The 12,345-nt window shown below is 47.7% G+C and overlaps 1 protein-coding gene across 3 annotated transcripts in view; it reads right to left on the bottom strand.

The window, feature by feature from the left end:
* ELMO2 (engulfment and cell motility 2) overlaps positions 1-8,464 on the bottom strand; it is a 40,702-nt gene extending 32,238 nt beyond the window's left edge. For 2 of the 3 annotated variants that reach the window (XM_023536037.1, XM_023536038.1), the window contains exons 1-2: positions 8,380-8,460; positions 6,559-6,646 (exon numbers count right to left, since the gene is read on the bottom strand). The gene's annotated coding sequence lies outside the window, so the exon portion shown is untranslated. Of the gene's footprint in view, positions 1-6,558; positions 6,647-8,379 lie in introns of all 3 variants that reach the window. The other variant, XM_023536039.1, reaches the window with a different exon arrangement.
* Positions 8,465-12,345: the final 3,881 nt, after the last annotated feature.

Below are 12,345 nucleotides of genomic sequence, written 5' to 3'. Positions count from 1 at the left end.
ATTTTAAAAACCGAGATAGCATTTATATACAATAAAATGCACAGAGCTTATGTATGTGTATATATATGTAGGTACGTGCGAGTGTGTGTGTGTGTATACACACACACACATACACACACACACATACACACACACACACATAATAAAAACACAGACACACCTCCCTGTAACCACCACCCAAAACAAGCCTTTGAACATTTTCATTACCCTAGAAAATGCTTTCCTACCTCTTTCCAGTCCATCCCCCACCTTCCAGCTCTCCAAGAGTCAACTGCTTTCCAACTTCTATCACTAGATGTTACCTTTGTCTGTTTTTGTACTTTATGTACATGAATGGAACAATACGGCTTCTTAGACCATTTGTCATCTAGTTTGGTTCTTTTTGTTTTTGAAATAAGTAGGCAGTGGAGGCACAGTAGAAAGAGCACTGGGCTGGGATAAAGAAGCAACTGGATTTAGAGCTGAAGGGCTCCGGACCTAGTCACGGCTCCATCACTAGGTGTCTGGGTGATGTGCCCCTTTTACCCAAGTCTCAGTTTTTTTCTAGTGTGAGATGTGACTGTTGGACTGAGGTATGCCTAAGATGCCTTCTAAATCTAAAAGTCCATATTCTAAAGTAGAACTCAAAAATCTGAATGAGGACTGCTCATTTCAAAGTCCTCATGCTATGCCCTTATTTCAATGGTGCTGCTAAGAAACAAATTACGTTTTTTGGAACCTCCTTTCTAGATACCATCTTTGGAGAGAAACAAGCTAAACCTCATTAATTTACAGCTCCACTTTACTTTGACCCCATGCGGCATTTCCTAGGTTCACTGTCTCTTTCTTTATTAAAGTTAGTCCTGGGTGACTCCTGGCTGTTCTAAGAATTCATATCCATTTTAAAGCTTGAAGATCTGCAGCCACCAGGACTATTCAGGAGATGCTATAAACCCCACTCTCAGCGATTCTGTCCTTTCCCACAAAGCCCGCAAAGCCCATGTGTACTGAATGACACTCTCCCCAGCTATGCCATAGCTGATGGCACCGGGGTGAACACTCGATCCGAGCTGGACTAGTCCAATGCTTCTTTCTCTTGAACTTGAAGACAGAGACTAAGAGAGTGGGATGGCAATGGGCCCTGGAGCAGAAAGGTCATAGCCAACTTCGAGCAGGTACCATGGCAAGCCAAAGCGACTCATAAGCCAAAGATATGGAGAAGCAAAAACCAAAAGTCTTGGAGAGGAAGCTGCTCTAAGGAAGATTCCAGAAATGTGTAGACAAGTGCAGGCTAGAAACCAGAAACCACAAAGCCCCAGAAAGAAATGGAAAAAGCCACTGCCTGATGACTTTCCAGATTCCATGGTTACACCTCCCACACTTGGGGTAACTGAAATTGCCCTGTATCCTGCCAATAAAACTCCTTTAAATCAAACTAGCCTGGGTTTCTCTCCATTGCAACTAAAAAGCCTAAGACTAAGATTGACCCCAAGCTCAGAAAGAACTCTAAAGGTCTAAACAGGCACAAGATGACAGCATTCAGCAGGTCCCGCGATTAATACTGAATTGATGAAGAGCAAAACCCACGTAGGTAAGTGTTGCTGATTTAAACCAGAGCAGTTATATGATGACTTTACAGCAATCTCTTGTCTATAATAGTTACAGACAAGAGTTGACTGCTCACTTTTACAGTGTTATTTATTAGAGCGGATGTTCATGAGACCTTGAGAATCATCCCCATTTTACACGTGAGGTAATTGAAGTTCCGATGAGTTGGAAAACTTCCACATGCCTCTTTCCCGCCCCTCCCTCTCAAAAAAGAAAGACATCACATCAGAACTGGGTCTCAAGGCTGGGTCTTAGGACCTCAAAGTTAGTTCTCTTCCCTCTACATAAAACTCCCTTGGGTGATGAAGATATTACCTGACAATTACGTGGTGGTAAGGTACGGTTCTAAGGATTTTACATATAGTTCATTTAACCCACAGAGCAATCCTGTGTGGTGCATTATTACCCCCCAGTTTACAGGTAAGAAAATGGAGACACAGAAAAACACTCAGCATCACGCAGCCGGAATTCGACCCCACTCCCACCCCGCTCTCCCGCCGCCGTAGTCTGGTGTTGTTTTGGGTCGCTGTACCTGAAGCTAAAGCACACAGAAGCTAAGAGACCCACATAACAAGAGCTCACTATTGTAACGCATAACGGTGCCCCACCGTCTAAGGGAGGTGACCCGCCCTCCCTCAGGTGGTTTTCAGTCCTTCGCAATCTAGCCAGACCTCCCTGGGCCACTTGCTATTTCTATGAGGCAGGCCGTGTTCCTTCATTTCTTCGGTACTAGTGCATATTCTCTTCCTTCTTTTGACTGTCAAAAGAGCCCTAGTCAAGCTTCAAAGCTCAGCTCAGATGTCACTTCCCCTTCGTACCATTCTTAGCTTTCCTCAGCTTTCCCTAGCAAAATGAAATGGGATAGGAGCCACTGCGTTCTCACAGCATTCTGTTCATTACCTCTATGAAGGCTCCTGTCCCACTCCGGTGTAGGTGTGCGTTTACACCTCTCTCTCCTTCACCGGCTCCTCCTCTAGGGCAGGCACAAGCCTGCAGTCTCGTAACCTAGCACAGCACGGCACATAGTGACAGTTCCATAAGCACCCGTGTCTCCTCAAATCCACTGGCTCTGACTTCCTCGACACCTACGAACTGGGCTGGCTCCAAATGGAGAGGGCCTGACATGAACTGTCCTAGATGCTTCGTGTTCCCGTCATGTCCCACCACCTTCCAACTACACAGCATTTCTATTGTTTAAAGTTTTGTTTGCACATCTAACGTTAGAACGTGTCTCACTGGAAAATCAGATTTAGCACCCGACTCTAGTTAAAAGAAAGGGGACACAGCCCTCTGATTTTCTCCCTATAGAAACATCAGGATATCAGAGAATAGAAGTAATAATATTCTCCAGACAGTCCTCCCAGGATAAAGGCTCTCCTTGTGGGGAACTCTTCCAGCACTGGTTTGCTCACGCTTTTCATTTTCCTTTTAGAAAGGAAGTGGAAATTAGGTCGAAGCAATTCAATAATATTGCAAAATTCTCAGGGTTATAAATAGCCTCTTGCTCCACCACTCAGCAATACTATAGAGTTCAAGAACAAAGAGTCAAGATAAGGGAGCTGCAGCTCCACATTCAGGCCCAGGAGGCAAAGAAATAATATACCCCTTCCGGCTTAAACAACTCTCCATCCCTCCGCCTCCGATGCCCTTGAAAATATTACAGATATAAAGATGACTTGGAAAATTCAAAATGTCACAAAACAGGAGAGAGGCACACACTGATCTGAAGATAATTCTGTAAAACATGAGAATGGAAGCCCAGGGTTTCCAAGGCAAAGCTGGGGAAACGAGAAAAATAGCAACATCTTTAATGAACCATTCTCTAAGTGGCTTCCAGAAGGTATGCTTCTCAAATCAGCACCGTGGAGCTTTCTCAATCAATCACCCATGCTCAGTGGAGCTGGATTCTGACAGCGGGGTTGGACAGCCCATCTTAAGAAAAGAAGTGAAAGATGATCCCTTCCCATTAATAAGGAATTCAGAATGAAGAATGCCAGCGGTTTCCAGCTCCCCTCTGGCCCCCATTTTTTTTAGGATAAGGATTGACCGGTGCTTTTTGTTCTGTTCTTTTGCTTTTGATCCAGTGGAGGAAGCATGGGTAAGTCTGGTTTATGTTTCCGGCAGCAGCATACGCCACACCAGCAAGGCAACTCAAGGTCACACCCTCTTTCTAATCAAGAACACAATCTCAGCAGAGGCATCTCCCTGAAATCTTCTCATCTGAGAAGTGACTCAACTTCCCTTAATTCAGACCACTGAATGAGAATGAAGCTCTGAGGAACAGAAGAGGGAATTCGGTTGGCAGAGATTCAGATTCTGACATTCGCTGCTAGAAACGCCAAGAAAGACCATCAGACCTACAGCGGCTGAGGTTTCTTCTTTGTGTTGAAATTTGTTAGACACCGGACTCTCTCAAACTTGTGGTTAAAAGCCACTAGATATAACCGAAGTGCAGTGAGAAAGGGTGTGGGGGACAGGGTAACTGGGCTTCTTCCCGTTAACATCTACCCTAAGAATCGCCTAGGTCTCCTCTTATCCTGCTTAGAAACCTCCTGTCGTGTTCCTACACATACAGAATAGAGCTTACACTCCTTAGCAGAGCACTCGGCTTTCCTCCGGTGTGGTTCTCAGGGTAGAACTGGCTTTCAGACTTGCCCTTGTAGGTGCTACATCCGTGACACCAGGCCACCTTGTTCCCTCAAACATCCATCTCCTCTAAATCTGTACTTTTGCTTGAGCCCTTATTCCCTCCACCTTGTCCAGCTGACAAACGTCTACTCATCCTTAAAAGACCAGCTCAGACAACCACTCCTAGATGTGGATTTCCTAGTCCCCTCGCCTCAGGCAAAATCCACTGTGCCCTCATCTGTGCTCCGTCTTTTACACATCCCTTCACAATCCCACTGACTGTTAATTCTCTATAGGCAGTCTCTTCTCTTGCTACTCAAAGCAGCATCCACATTGCCTGGGAGCCTGCAGGAATGCAGACTCACCCACTGACTCAGAATCTGCCCTTAAACAAGACCTGCCCCACTCACCAGGTGGTTCACATGCACCTTAAAATTGGAGAAGCAGATTCCGGACAGACCAGTGGTCCTCAGCTGTGGTTTGGCATCACCAGTGCCCACCCACAGTCATTGAAAAACTCCCTCGGGTGATTTTAATGGGCCGTGAGGGTTGAGAGCCACAGTTCCACAATGGTCAGCTGTCCGAGGACAGGGACTCATCAGGCCTGTCTACTGCCCCGCCTCCTCTTCCCCAAAGTTCGCAGCACAGTGCCCAGGACATAGCTGCACCCACAGAATTCCACACCAAAAACACCCTGCAGGATGTCCCCACCTACCTGCCTTTAAAAGAGAATAAAAACACTAACGACAGAGGATTATGTATTGCCTAGAACTTTGTAACTCTCTAACTATAATAATGAGACGGGTTTAGAAGGGGTCAGTGCTTACAGATCACTCGCCTCGGTTTTTGGAAATGAAACAGAAACTGAGATGGAAAATACAGATGAACTTTAAGAGACTGTTTCCCTTCAACAGACGACCATGGTTGCAGCAGGGAGGCAGGGCTTGTGCATGGATGGAGCGTGGTGAGCTAAGAGTCCTGTGTTACCAGCGAAATTCCAGGCTGTGGGCCTGACTCCTTCAGTACTGACCATAACAACACAGCATTGTACTTGTTGTACCATCAGGCCAAACCCTCTCATTTTATAAATAAGGGAACCGAGGTCCAGAGAAGTTGGCAAGGCCACACCACCAGTTAGAGACAAAAGAAGGCCTAGGCTCCCACTTCTGGGTTTGTCCCCTCCCCCGCCCAACCCCTGCAGAACAGGAGACCCAACTGCCCAGCTTTGCCCTGAGCTCAAGCTTCTCTGGATCTCAGGTTCTAATCTTCATGGGAAGGCTGGACGAGACTTTTCTGCAGTCTCTTCCAACCTTGACCTCCTAGTGAGACAGTATAGCTAAACAGGAGCTTGCGTTCTAGCGTGGGACAGACCTGGATTTGGATCCCAGCTCTAACAAGTCCCTTATCTGTAAAATGGGGATTAGAATCAGCCCTACTCTATAAAATTGTGAATGTTAAGGATGATAATATACGTAAATCACTTAAGCATAACACCTGACACAGAGTAAGCAGAATTCCAACTGTGTGAACTTGAAGAAGTTGCAAAAAGATTGTAACCATGTTTTCCTAGTGCAAAAAAAGCCCTATCTGCCAGGCTGAAGTATACAGATGACAAAGTGAGAGAACATATGAGAAGGCAATTGGGAAATAAAATCAACGTAAAAGGCAAAGCACTGCTCATGTTGTTCTATTATTATTATTATTATTTTCTTCTAGCTGAAGAACCTTGGAGAGTTTTAATCTAGTTCCAGAGCAGTGATCAATGCAGTGACACATAATAGGTGCTCAACAAATCTTTTCTAGTGACTTTAATAAAATTAGCATATCTGATGGAGTTACAAATTCAAATGCCTTAAGCAGCTAGGCAGGTAAGTAAGTAAGCTAAGCAGCATCTATTCAGGATCTGTGGCAAACTACAAAGTACCCGCCCTGCCTAGGAATTCAAATTCAACACTTTAAACACATTACACAGCCTTGCGCAGACGGCCACCCTGGACACCACTGATTCTGGTTCTTCATCACACCACGGGGTATCCAATCATTTCGTGAGGTGGTCTTGCCTTTCCAAGTACATGAAAAGCATCCTGGAAATGAAGGCTGTGACTTATACGCCCCCAGTCATCCTAAATGGCCTAGAATGGTGCTGGCCTCACGGCAGTGAGGGCCTCACTCAGTGAGCAGTTGTTGAACTGAAAAGCCAGAGTGTTAAATTGACCCTAGGACTCCCAGCACCTCTTAGATGCTGCGGGTGTGTACGTTTATCTACCCAGATCCTAGGACCAGGCTGAGCTGGTACAGGCTGTGCTGATATATGGTGACTGGGTCAAAAAAAAAAAGACTTGCCTTTCAGGTTTTTCCTTCAACTGCATCAAATATGCTTGTTCCTGAGCCACCTAGGCAGGTGGTACTGATGTATCCAGACACATTATCCCTGCATGGAACAAGACAGAATGTACAATATGCCCACAAGTGCCACCGTTTTCAAGAAGTTTAGTCTCCACTTCCTGCACCCCCAAACTTCTCTGGCACCTCCTGGGGGCAGCATAGGGTATAGAAAGACCTGGACTCCAGGTTAACAGATGGGGGTCCTGGCCCTAATCTTGCCACTTGCACTCATAAACTCTAGGCTGATCGCTGGCAGGCAGTGTAACTTTTAGGAGCTTCATTATTTTTATTAATGAAGTACAGACAACAATAATTACCTCCAAAGATCCTAGAGGGGATTAAATGCCACAGGTATATAAAGCTCCTAGCACTGCACGGCCCAACACAGCAGCCCATAGATAGCGCGTGTGGCTACTGAGCGCTTGAAATATGGTACCATGAACTGAGATGGGCTATCTGTACAATACACAAAAGTATTCCAGTGTTGGTTTCCTTCTCCCACTGGAAGAACATCAGGGACCACGACTCACGCCCCCTTCCTCCTGCCAAAGCCGAGTCCTCCATTCACTTTTTAAATAAATATTTACAGTTCTCCGCCTTGTGAAAGCTGCTGGAGCTACAAGGAGCAAAAGGAGACACTATCTTCTTCCTTGTAGACCTTACTGTCTGGTGGCATAAACAGACACTAATATAATAGATGTAAAACTGTAGTTGTGCAAGTGTGGTGAAGGAGAAGTACAGAGGGTGATGAAAGTGGGGAATTCACTTGGTGGGGGAGTCAGGGACCTCGGATGCCTCTGGAGGAAGTGATACTTGAGTGGAGATTTGAAGGATGAAGCGTTTACTGGACTAAGCTAGGTGAGTAGAGACGACCAGGGACAAGAAACTCTAAATGTAAAGATCCTGGGGGGGGGGGGGGGGGGGGGGGGAGAGCTAGGTTTGTAGTATGAGGAGAATATTGAGCAAGAGGGATTAGTAAACTGACACGAGGGAGAGGTATCTCCATAGCTTGGGTGAAGATCTGGGGCTGACCCTGCAAGAGGTGGGAAGCCCGCCAGTTTTAAGCGGCGGAGTGTTCGGATCTGATCTGCATTTTGAAAAGATCCCTCTGGCCAAGGTGCGAGGCCCACAGGACAGAGGGCCGAGTGCATGTGTGCAGATCAGTTAGAACACTGGAACAGTCTAGAAAAGAGGAGAGAGAGGCCTGAACTGAGGGGGAAGCGGCAGAGATGTAAAATAGATGAATTGCGAGCTACAGAGCCTGCCGGATCCACGGGGCGGGGTGATGAGCAGTGTGTGTGTTGGGGGGCAGGGGGGTGGGGGCGGAAGGTGGCGATGTCAAGAAACACTGGGTTTCGGATGTGTACCACCCAGCCCCAAACACTCCCCGAGCTCCTGTCGAGCCCTCTCCCATCCTGCGCCTCTGCCATCTCCTCCCTCTCGCATCCTCTCGTCGCGCCCCCGGGGTTCCATCCTCCTACCCTCCTCCTTGCTCAGACCCGCCGCTCGAGGCCTGACCCGCCCTCTTCCCCACCTGACGCCTCTTCCCGGTCCGGGACTGGGTGCCCCTGTAGCCCGGCGGACCCAGCTGGGCCGCGACCCCTCGGCGGACTGCCGAACTGGCGCGGTGGAGCCCTCTCCAACCCCTCAGCCCCCAGGGCAGGAGCACGCCGCAGCCTCTGGCCCCCTTCCCGACCTGGCCTCTCCTTGCTGCTTCTTTTGGACCAAACCCCCTTAGCGGCCCGCCACGCCCGGGCCTCCGGGGTGCCCCTCACTCACCAGGGAACGGACCGAGGCCCAGCTCCCGCGCCCAGGTCTCGCTGCCCGGCTCTTCCAGCCTCCGCCCGCCCCGCCTTCCCGGGACCCCGCCCCGCGCAGGCCGACTCGGGCTTCTATTGCTCCGTTTCGCCGTCACGCTGAATTTCTTTAATTGGGTTGTTTGCCTGTTACTCAAGTAAAGGCGGGCCCAGCTGTCGGGGAAAACGCCGGTTGTCCCCACCCCCCAGCGGAGGCCTCTTAAAGAAACAGGCCGCTTCTCCTCCTCCCCCAACACCCTCCCCTTCCCCGCGGGCTATGGGATAAGGAAAAACGGATTTCTCAGCAAATGCAAAAGGCAGCAGTTTTTTCTTTTTCCTCTCAAACTTTTTTTTTTTTTTTTGTCACAGCCCGGGAGAGAAGGAAAAGGCTTTGATTCCTTGTGATAAGTCAGTTTTTGAGGGCTAAGCTTGTCCTCTGGTGACGCTCAGCCCCGTGCCCAGGGGGCAAATAACGCACACTCAACAGTGGGGATAACTGAGTGGGAAGTGACAGTCGTGTCAGAGGCTGCTCACCACCAAGATTGAGCTAATTATACCAACACTCAGGGCTGACCGTGGGCGCTGAGCAGAGGCAGAGGGCTACAGCTCAGCTGTACTGTTGGTAGAGACCCGTGGGTGGAGGCATTCGTCACTGCACCTGCAATGGGAACAAGGCCGGCACTGCGCCAAGGCCTTACTCGTGCTATCTCCCTTTAAGCTCACGGTAACTCTGAAGTAGGTATTAAGTTGATCCTCTTGTTACAGACAAGGAAACTGATGCTCCAAGAGGGCCAAAGATCATACAGCTAGTGATGGGCAGAGCAAGATTCCAAACCATTTCCTCTCACAGATCCTCACAACTCCCAGAGGTAGGTATTTTTGTTGTTCGTTTTACAGATGCTCAGCAGAGACTAAATAATGAAACTGATACTTGGCAAAGAGACTAAGTAATAACTGCCATTTATATAGCACTTCACAGTCTGCTAAGCAGTTTTACATATGTTGTTTCATTTGATCCTCAAAATATCTTGGAATTGAAGACAACTTTTATTAGTCCTATTTTATGAGTGAATAAAATGATGCTCAGGGAAGTTGAGGCTTAGTAATAGCTGATATCGCTACAGCCCATGTGGAGGTCATCAGCAAGTTTTCCATATGGGAAGGTCCAGATAGGCAATATTTTGGGCCATATGGTCTCTGTCACAACCACTCAACTTAGCTCTTGTGGTATGAAAGTAACCATACCGGAGTCTTTTTATAGACCATTGCTTTGTGGGATCCTCACAGCCCTTTTGTTATTATTCATACTGCTATTATTTATGGTTAATGTATTAGTATCGTTGATGATGCTGTTATCATCCTTTTCATTTTATACAGGAGCAATCTAAGGCATGTCAAGGTTAGGGATTTACCCAAGGTCAACACAGGAACCAGAAGTCAGATCCACCTTTCCTCACTCCAAAGTCCATCCTCTGTCTCCCACATTGCGTCGCGAGATTTCAGGAGAGCTCCGCCTCAGTGTAGCAGATCTCCCTCCTGCGCCATGGCGGGATGACAGGCCCTGTTCATTTTACCTTTTCCTGGCTCCAGGGGTTATTCCTCCTCAGGACCATCCTCCCACTCCTCCCTGCCTTCCCCATTTCCACCAGCCGGTGAACACTTCTCCTTCCCTGAGCCACGGTGCTTATACCTAGCAGCCTTTAATATTACTGAGAATAGAATCTGCTGGAGAACAGGCTCCCTGGGAGCAGTGACTGTGGTGGAGGCTGCTAGCACTGCACTAGCTGTTTAGTTTTAGCTGTCTGCCGAAACCCCTTTCTCCCTGCCTTCCGCAGTCATGTGTCTGCCTGGCTAAGCTTCACTTCCCAGCCTCCCCAGGTAACCGGGTCCTTGTCAATAGACATGATGTGTAAAACTGTGGGCAAGGACTTTAGCCAGTGGGCCTGCCTTCTCTTGCTCTTTCTCCTCACTGGCTGGGCCCGGCCTTGCCCTCGTGATGACAAGGATGTGCTGAGGGATGGCAGTGCCATAAAATAAAAGGTGCCAGCATCCCAGAATGATTGCATAAAACAGAAAGTTATCTGCTGACCTGGAATACTTCCAGGTTGCTTCATACTCTCATGGGAAAGAGAAGCAATCTTTGTTATTTAAGCCACTAACTCTTTCTTTTTGGAGCGGGGGATAGGTCAGGGGGTGGGGGACATCTGTTTGTTCCAGTCAGCCCTGCACTTACACAACCCTGAGAGTTTAAATTTAAAATTTAAAAATTTTGTGGCTCAGGTGCCTCACTTGCCTCACCCTCATCCTGGCCCTGCTCAGTACACATTTACCCAAGCACCGAATCATTCACTTTAGCTTTTCAATACTTTGGGTCTTTTTTAAATTCCTGATATGATAGTGCAGGTTCTTTAATTGCAAGTCTCAGGAACCAATCGTGGCTAACTTTAGCATAAAAGAAATGTATTGTCAGGCTAGTGGTGAATTCACAGAGGTGGCAGGAAGCTGGAGAACTAGACTTAGAAAAGAACAGAGAGAGTGGAGATGCTTTGGGTGTTCAGGTAGCCAAAATGAATCAATTCCATCCTTTTCTCCCCTTTCTTGATCAGAGCCAAAGTTCCTGGAGCAAGAGTCTGATTGGCTGAGCTCAGGTAACATGTCCTCCCCTTAGTTTAGGAGGGTAGACCCCTTGATTGACAGCTCCCCTAAGACTGCACACAAGGGAAGAATTCCAGATCCCTCCTCCTCCACCCCCAGCTGCTACCTGTGGGCAACTGAGGCCAGGTGCCCTGTTTTCAGGCTGGGATCAAGGAGAAGTACCCGAAGCTGAATGTCATGATTACACAAACCCAACAGTGTCTGACACATGGTAAAGTGTAATAGTGAAGATTCCTGGTACAGACCTCTCTGCTACTTACCAGCTGTGCATTCTTGTGTAAGTTACTGGATCTCTCTGAACCTCAGTCTCATCTGTACCATGGAGATAATAAGAGTACAGTGTTGTAGTGAGAATTAAATGAGATACGGTAAATGTACAGCACTTAGCATGGCACCTGGCACGCAATGAGTGTTCAATAAATTGTAGGTAGTTTTCAAAACTGTAGTGAGCCTTTAATAAGTATTTATTGTGTGTTAATTATCAATAATATTTCGAGCTCCTCTAAAATCACATCTGAAACTGGAGCATATCTAAATACGTCTCCCAATTCTCCAATCCATTGGCCGTCCACGTTTGCATGGTCTGTCACCCCCTTTGTGGCCTCAGTTCCCTTTTTCTCCAGCTTAGAACTCTGGTCTTCCCTATAATCACTCCCTTGTGTTCACCTTCAACCCCCATGCTCACTTCTCTCTTCATCTGCTCACCTGGAAAATCCCATCTCTGCCTAACTCCAGCTCACCACCTTTTCCACACATGTGCCCAGCAATGGACTGGGGCCAGAGAAAAATACAGAACCTTTCTGGCTCAAGTGGGCCCTCCCCACTACGGGGCAACCCCACGATACCGATTTCCCTGGCCAATTCACTCTCACTCACCCAGAGGTTGTCTCCTATCTTGTCTTTTCTCTGCCTTGACCTCCTCCCTCTTAGCCGATGAACTTTGTCAGAGAGCTGACAAAGAAAAAAGAAAGAAAAGAAACAATAAGGAGAAAACCATCTCCCCTTCTCGTAGCCAAATCCACCAGCTACCTGCATCAGTATGTGAGTGCTTGGACTTCTCTCCTGTCACCGTAAATGCACTTTCCCTGATCCTCTGTAAGGGGATGTACCCTAGATTTCATCCCTCTCACCTACTCAGAACGTTTCCTTCCCTCACGCCTATGACATCGACACTTCTGTCATTCCCATGCATCCACCTGTGCTGCCATATGGCCCATCTGCAGAGTGCCGGAGGGACTAAAAAGACAAAATCTTCACCACGGTCTACAGGACCTTAGATGATCTGGCACTTGAC

The sequence above is a fragment of the Pteropus vampyrus genome, unplaced genomic scaffold (assembly GCF_000151845.1).
Source record: "Pteropus vampyrus isolate Shadow unplaced genomic scaffold, Pvam_2.0 Scaffold147, whole genome shotgun sequence".
Classification (NCBI taxonomy): domain Eukaryota; kingdom Metazoa; phylum Chordata; class Mammalia; order Chiroptera; family Pteropodidae; genus Pteropus; species Pteropus vampyrus.
This window is presented reverse-complemented; position numbering and strand designations above follow the sequence as displayed.